This window comes from Morus notabilis, unplaced genomic scaffold (genome assembly GCF_000414095.1).
Source record: "Morus notabilis unplaced genomic scaffold, ASM41409v2 Scaffold467, whole genome shotgun sequence".
In the NCBI taxonomy this organism is placed as follows: domain Eukaryota; kingdom Viridiplantae; phylum Streptophyta; class Magnoliopsida; order Rosales; family Moraceae; genus Morus; species Morus notabilis.
The window spans coordinates 212,395-220,972 of NW_010361652.1; positions in this window are offsets into that span (position 1 = coordinate 212,395).

The following is an 8,578-nucleotide window of genomic DNA, read 5'->3' on the forward strand; positions in this document are numbered from 1 at the left end:
TTGATGGAGGAGTGACTCGAGAGGTGGATAAGACTTTTTGATGGAAAAGGGCTCCAAAAGCAGTTTTCGGGCTGCTTTGGAGGCTTTGAGTATGTAGCTGCGCTGGTGGATAAAGCATTGATGGAGAAACATGATATGGAGGAGTCTGATGAAAGAGCTCCGAGGGGAAATGCAGGTCACTCTGAGAGTGGAGAGACCGTTTGGAGCACTCCTTCCAACGGTGGACGAGAGCGGCTCTGAGGTTGGAGACTTGAATACTTCTGAGAAAGTGTAGAAGAAACTCTTGAATCACTCATATAGTGGTGGAAAAAGATTTGAAAATTGTTCTTGAGGAGTTTCTAAGGAGGTCAATACTTAGAAACTATGAAGTTCCTCAAGAACTTGAAGAAAACTCCAAGTCTTTGTAGCAAAAAACTTGAAACAAGCACTCAAAGGAAAATGATTTCTCAAGAGTTTCAGCACTCTGATGGTGTTTCTGATGTGCATGTGTGTTGGTCTCTTGTGTATTAAAATGAAGAAGGTAAATGAGGTATTTATAGGAGGAGATGTGAGTACTTGACAGCTGCTCTGATAAAGGTTTGAACACTCATTTCTGTTTGGAGGAAGGCTATTAGAGGCCTTTCTAGGTTTGACAAAGAGATGGTCTAGAAATGGAATGGAAGATTCTAGAGTGGGAGAAATGGAGGCGGGCTGTCAGAGCATTCCCATTCCGAGGAAAGGTGTCAGATAGCTTTTTGATTTTGACAAAGAGACTTACCAAAAATAGGATGAAAAGTTTCTGGAAATTTACTCCGGCGGCGGTCTGATGAAGTAAGGCAGAAGCAATTTTGTTCGGAGCAAAATTCTAGCTACCTTGTCGGAGGAGGCAAAATGACACCTTAAAAGTGGAAATACTTGAAGGCTAAGTTCCGGATGTTAGACTGACGTGAAGTGACTTCAAACCTAAAATCTCTAAGAGTGTTTAACTCAACTAATTGCTCCGAAGTTTTTCCTTATTAGGGGTCTGATCGTGTGTCAGACCTTCATTGGAGATTGTTTGTATAAGAATGACCAAGTAACAATTGTACTTGCTCTGACAACAGATTGCTCCGACACCAGGTTGCTCTGAATGCGCACGAGTGCTCCAAATAGACAACCTGATACGAAAAAGAGCTGGGAAAGCATGCGTGCCACGGGAAGTGCTCCGAGAGGCATGTCTGATTGGGAGAAAAGCCTCCAAATGAGCCAAAACTAATGGATTTCTCAGGCCTTTGAACTGGAGAAAATTTTTGAACAATCAGGCTTGGGTTTTGGGCCTTTCAAGGGTTGAAATGAAAGATTTTGGGCTTCCGAAGACAAGGGGAAGGGTTTCTTGGGTTGAATCCTCCATCGTCCATTCATGTTTAATTTGACTAATTCTGAAAAACCTCCCAAGTGGGTTTCAAATTGGGTCAAATTAAGGAAAAATAGGCCCATGTGATCATTCATGGCCCATCAAACCACAACCCACAGGAGTTCCCCGGGTGTGGCTTGGGTCCACAAAACGAGCCCAATTATGTCTCGGGACCTAAAGGATTGGGCCTGGACCCAAAATGGGCATGATATGAATTTAGGTATCAACACCATGTATCATGTTTTCCATAAATTATGATTTAGTATGTTTTTATTAAATTTTTTTTTAAGATAGAGTTTTGTTAAGTTACATTTTTAGTTCATGTTCTAGAAAAGAATATTTTGGTTATGTTTATTAATTTGGATGATGTTTTAATTGAGTAATTTTTATTTATCCGTTGAGTATTTTAAAAAAAAAATGCGTTTTAAATTGTTAGCTTTTCTTTATTAATTTGAAGTTTATAAATTTCTACATTACGTTCAAGTAATCTATAAGTGTTTAAGTTTTTGATGAGTCTACTAACATCTCTATTCTACTTTTCACACACTCTTTTTCAATAAAATATTTTTCTTACTAAATTACCCATTTATTTAATTTTTTTAAGAATAGGAATATTTTTTAAAAATACTCATTACACACCCCAATATTAAAAAATAATTATTGCCTTCTAAAACTCACGGCTTACATTGAGATTTGAGAAAAATCCTGATATATGTATATATAATATATATCTTTACCTATACACTAAGAGCGAATCCATTTCGGGGGCATTTGTTGCCCGGATTAATTTCAATAATAGCACTCCTAAATAAATAAGTATTAATTTTAGCATCACTTTTGTATATTTTCAGAGTTAGCATCACCATGTCAGCAAAAGTGGGACCATGCCGTTTTTACTTGAGTTAAAATGACAATTGTGCCCCATTTCAATTTTAAAACATTGAATATATATTATGAAGCCTTTTATAATTCAAATATTCAAAGTAGAGAGAGGAGGAGGAGAACGAATGCGGGTGTGCACAGAGACCAAGAAACCCCAACGACCACCATCGTCTACCACCTTGCGCACTGACGAACCCACGATAGCAAAAACCCACGACAACGAGAACCTACACAATCACGCGACAAGAACCGACGAACCTTCACCGGAAAAATCAACGCCTAAACCTTTTCGTCGAAGAAGAACGAACTGAGAAAACCTCACCCTTTTCGTTGGAGAAATCAACCACGAAATAGACGAGGTTAATGGCGGATTCCGAGACAAATGTGAAAACTTTGTTGGCTTTTCTTGTTTATTTATTTTTTTTCTTAGGTATTTATTGTTTTTTTTCTTTTACCATTTTCTATCATCTTAGAAAAAAGAAAGGCTTTAGAGGAGGAGATAAAAACAGATAAGGTCAGTTATTTGAAATTTTTAGGGGTCATTGGATTGTCATTGTGCTCCTTATTCGGTATGTGACTCTACTTGATGGATGGTCATATCATTATGACCGCTTGGTAATTTTATTATGATTGGTCATAAGACAGGCATATCGTGCGGTCATAGTAATATGGCCGACGATCATAATTACTATGATCGCCCATTAGGCAGGCAGGCGCATAATGCGATTGCCTGACTGATGAGCCTGTAGTCATAGCATTATGACGACCGCACAATTGTCAGGCTCATAATGCGACTGCCTGACTGATGAGCCTGCGGTCATAGCATTATGACCTTATGTCATAGTAATGTGACCGCACAATTGTCAGACTCTTAGGAGACGTTTGGTTCATGGATTAGAACTATGTGATTAGAACTATTTTCGATTTACGTGTATTTTTTGTGAGAGAAAATACTGTAGCGAACCACGAATAATTATTCGAATCAGGGAATGAATCTAGGTACCAAACATCCTTTTAGTGTGCCAATCATAGTACTTTTTTTATGGGCGGTCATCAGTCATAACACTAGAGGAATGAGGAATTCATCTTCATCATCCAATCTATGTACCTTTTAAAAATCCGCACCGATATTGCCGACACCAATATTTTGTTTGGCTTCATCACTATGACATGAAACGGATGTTGGTTTCACCGGAATGTGGTTGCTTTCTCTTATCTCAGGGGGCAACGCTTCGGTCACTGCCTCATCCACTATATCAACACATATTGGAAATTTGTTGAGCGAGTGATCATCCATCTTCTTTAATTATAGGTAGAGTGTGACATTATAGTCAGACGATATCTTCACAGGAGCTTCCCCATCTTCAACAACATAACTTAAAGATGAACTTTTTTCTTGTGGCCGAATCCGAAGCACATTTCTCACCAAATCTATAAGACAATATAAGTTGTGTTGGTCGGGACCAATATCCCCTTCATTTCACAACCGACGTATCTCGAAGTACGGTCCCAATGTCCATTGTACTTGATGAAAACATTCAATCCAACAGTCATTCCTAAATAAATTTAAAAATAATAACTGCTAGTCAACATGTAATTACTCCTAGTCGGCATAAAGTCATTAGAAATTGCCAGTCATAACACTGTGTAATGGCCGGCCATAAGGCAGTCATAGTGTGCCAGTCATAACACAATGGGTCATTTCAGTCATAATATTATGACAGTCCGGTCACATCACTATGACTGCCTTATGGCCGGTCATAATACTATGATCGGACTATGACCAGCCATTTTGACACATACTGTTATAATTTGACTCATAGATAATGACTCATATTATTATGACTGACTGATCATAGTATTATGACTGGACATATAACACTATGAGTCATAATACTATGACTCCTAAGATCAACTATGTCTTTGACGTGGTGGTCATTACAATCAGTTTACATATAAATTATAAACCATCCAAAATCTCAAATTGGCGAAGGATAGTATCAATTCCTATCACATTAAGTTCAATCCAATCATTTTTTGGAGTTCTATGTACTAAGTCTCCCGAAAAATAAATTTAAAAAGAAAAAATAAAAGAAAAACAAAAAAAATTGTGTAGCAACCTTGATCTAGTGCACAACGGGAGTATTGACGATGAGGAAATGAAGGCGTAGGAAAGAGAGAAACCGAGTACAGAGAGAGGCAGAGAGGCCAAACTTGAGAGAGAGAGAGAGAGAGAGAGAGAGAGAGAGACATAGAGAGAGAGAGAGAGCTAAAAATGTGGTGTAGAGAGAAAGAATGAGCATGAGAGAGTTGAGAGTCTCTTTGAGGTGCTTTTAAATGATAATTTTGACCTAAGTGACATAGAAGTCATTTTTCCTCACACTGCTGACATGGCAATGTTAGTTGTGAAAGTATACAAAAGTGGTGCCAAAATTAATAATAATTTATTCAAGAGTACTATTATTGAAATTAACCCTTTGTTGCCCCCTTCGTTGGCCTATCATGTTTTTTTAATACTTTTTTTTGCTTTTAGCTTTTTTTTTTCTTTTTTTTTCTTTTTTGTTTTTGCTTTTTTTAGTTTTTCTTTTTCTTTTTTTCTTTTTTCTTTCTAATCTTTTTTTATTGTATCTTTTAACTTCTAATTTTTATATATCTCATTTCAATATTTTTTTTACGGTTATCTAAAATATTATTATTTTTTTCAATTATCTTATTAAATTAATTTATTCTCAAATATATGCCTAAATAAACATATGTTATCTGTGATCTTTATAAATTTTAAGTTCAGTTCTAAAACATTTCATACGAGTATGTTCTTAATTTTTTTTGTCTGTCTTTTGCTTTAGATTTGTTTTCTTTTATCATTGTTTATTCTTTTTTTCTTGGTCTTTACCTATACACTAAGGGGACGTTTGGTTCATGGATTCAGAACTATGATTCATAATCATTCTCGTTTTACGTGTGTTTTTTGTGAGAGAAAATACTATAGCGAGTCACGAATCATGATTCGAATCATGACACGAATCCCTATTCCAAACGTCCCCTAAGAGTTGGGTGGGGGTGGGCGGGAGTGATTCGTTGCCCCCCTTTCGTTAGCCCCAACATGTTTTTTTAATACTTCTTTTGCTTTTAGCCTTTTTTTTTTTTTTTTTTTTTTGCTTTTTTTTAACTTCTTTTACTTTTTCTTTTCTTTTTTTCTTTTTTCTCTCTAATATTTTCTTAGTGTATCTTATAACTTTTAATTTTTATACATTTCAAATATATTTCATTTCAATATATTTTTATTACGGTTATCTAATATATATATTTTTTTCTAATTGTCCTATTAAATTAATTTATTCTCAAATATATGTCTAAAGAAACATCTCTTATATGTGATTCTCATAAATTTCAAGTTCAGTTCCGAAACATTTCACACAAGTATGTTCTTATTTTTTTTTTTATCTTTTTTCTCTGTCTTTTGCTTTAGAGTTTTTTTCTTTTATCATTTTTCTTCTTTTTTTTCTTGGCGATTGTATAATAGTTGTTTTAAATGAGTCACGTGCATAACGCACGTTTTTAACTAATATATATATATATATATATTTATCTACTGACCATCAAGATGTCCCTTGTATTGTTCATAGTTTAAGCCGATTGAATTCATGTCACCGAGATGACTTGTTCTTGATTATGTACTTTAATATCTATGGATTTTTATTTTTATTTTTTTTTAATATCCATGGATGGGTGAAGTGGTGCTTAGGAGATTTTCCTTTACTCGTCCCCTAAGCACAATTCCCGTAGTATTAACACTTCCTTTCAGCACACTTGAGTTTCTTTGTGGATATTTGCCTTCTAATAGCAGTAGAATGGTCTACATGATTCCTTCCATGCAGGATGAAAAAAAAGGATAAGTTTAGTTGGTGGGTAAGTGACAAAGAAAAAAAAGTAAAATAAGACAATTTAATTGGTATTGACGTATTGATATTTTAAGAATGATGTAACAAGTACATCTGGGTGACTTAAAAATGTGTGTGTGAAAAGTAGAATGTGAGTGATTTACTTGTAGGGACTTTTTTGAAATTTTAGGAGGGATGTAACTAGTAGAATGGGGAGTGGTTTAAGAATGTGTGTGAAAAGTAGAATGAGAGATGTTAATAGCCGCACCCTTAAATTTTTCATGTTAAAATTAATAATAGCCTGTAAGGTCGGTCGTCACAAGTCATATAACACAAAATGTCAAATAGTAATTATATAAATAACAGAAACATGGATAGAGATGAAAAGCTTAACCTTCAAACGTCCTACTAAACAATAAAACTATTAACAAGATAATTTAATGATCAGCTGTATAGACTTTCATAACATAATCAACAAACATGATTATTGAAACATGCCCACAATATACTATTTGACAATGGTAGCTTAGTAATTATGCTAGTCCACCAACAAAATTTTTTCTTATCTTTGTCAAAATATTCTTGTCTTTATTTCTTTTTTTGGATAAGAAATAATTTCATGTCTTAATCAAATATAAAACCTTCTTAATTCTGAATTTTCACCTGACACTGCAGATCTTTGGAGATAATTATGATCATTTTTCATCAGATATTCAGGTTTGCTTGATTTTCCTCTGGCTTCCAGATGTCTAATTAATGAATTTAGTTATTAGTATTTAATAGCGAAAAAATGGTTGTGGTAACTTTGATATGTGTTTTCATAGATAAAGTTATCACTATCTTTTTGTGAAGCTGCTAAAGGATGCATATATATGAGATCTCTATTTTGATGCATACGTTCCCTGTGATTTACCTTAAGTAAATGTTACCTCTCAGTGTTATCTCGTAATTAGAAAACCCTTGCATCACAAACAGTATTTCGAGGCAATCATTTTTTATTTTAACAAAAAAAAAAAAAAAAAAAAAACATATGCATCTCTTTAATTTGGGATAACCAAAAAGTTTCGGCATATATATGTATTGTTCCCCTTCCACCAAAACCTACGCCGTTTTTTATTTTTCTTCAAATATTCTGCACTCTTTTCCCGTACTTTTATTCATCTGAAAGATGTTTATTCCAATTGTGATTCAGATCCGCAACGAATCTTTATTGAGTGTGTTCAATTGACTTAAGAAGAAAACAACATTATTTTGATGTATATTCCTTAGGGTTTGATGTTAAAAAGATACATAGTGCAATATTGAGAAGCTATGTCACTGGATTTTCCCGTCTGATAATATATAGCAGAGGGCACATGCTATTCTAAATGAACATTCTTATCAAGATGGCGTTTTATTCTCATTCGTGCTTTATACAAATTTTGTTTTATTTATATGCAGACATCAAAAACAATCTTTTGAGTTTCTCTTATAATTCTCTGTCTCATGATCATGCAGATGGACGTGGCTATGCACTTGAGGCCAACACAAACCTTAGTGCTACTTCCCGAGGTATTGCGAAAGTAAGTGCTTTAAAGATACACCGTTGATGATTAACATGCACTACTTGTAAAGGATCAGGCCAAGTAATCAAGGTCAATGTCAATTCTAGTCAGCTGTTCTTCTCTTGAGTTTTACTGCTGAACAAGAATAATACTGGCAGTTTTATATTTATCATTTGCACGAATATTGCAAGTCATGCAAAAAGTCAAAAGTTACCATACCACCTCCAGGTTGGTTATTAATTTAGGCCCGTTCATTTCACTCATTTGAGTTGAGAATTTGAGTTAAATAGTGAATTTATATGAGAGAAAATATTATAAAATTTGAATTTTTTATAAGAAAAAATACTATAGTAAAAAGTTTGAAGTGATTCGAATGGTGAAACGAAGAAAGCCTTATATTTTGAAAATTAGTTGTTTTAAAAAGTTTCACATGCATGGCTTGAGGTTGCTGATCAGTAATTTGTAGTATGGGCCGGCAGCATTTGCAACTTATACATGGAACTCTGAGAATCGTCTTAGAGTCAAAATAGTTTGGTGTGAATTGCTTTCGCTGTTTAATGGAATTCGCGGAATCATAGGCCCTGTTTATTTCCCTTCTCGTTTTCATTTTTCACAATTTTCGAGAATAAAAAATGAAAACGAGTTAAAAAAACGCGTTTGGCGTTAAATTTTTGAAAAATTAAAAACAAAAACGTTCTTGTCATTATATGAAAATCTGAAAATGATTTATAATCGTTTTCATTTTTTCGTTTTTATTTTCTCTCTTCAGCAATTTCACGCTACCTTTCTCTCTTCAGCAACTTCACGACCTTTCTCTCTTCAGCAACTTCACGCGACCGTGTGACTGCGCGCCTTCCCGCCCCACCGTCTGCGACTGCACCCACCGTCTACGACTGCCC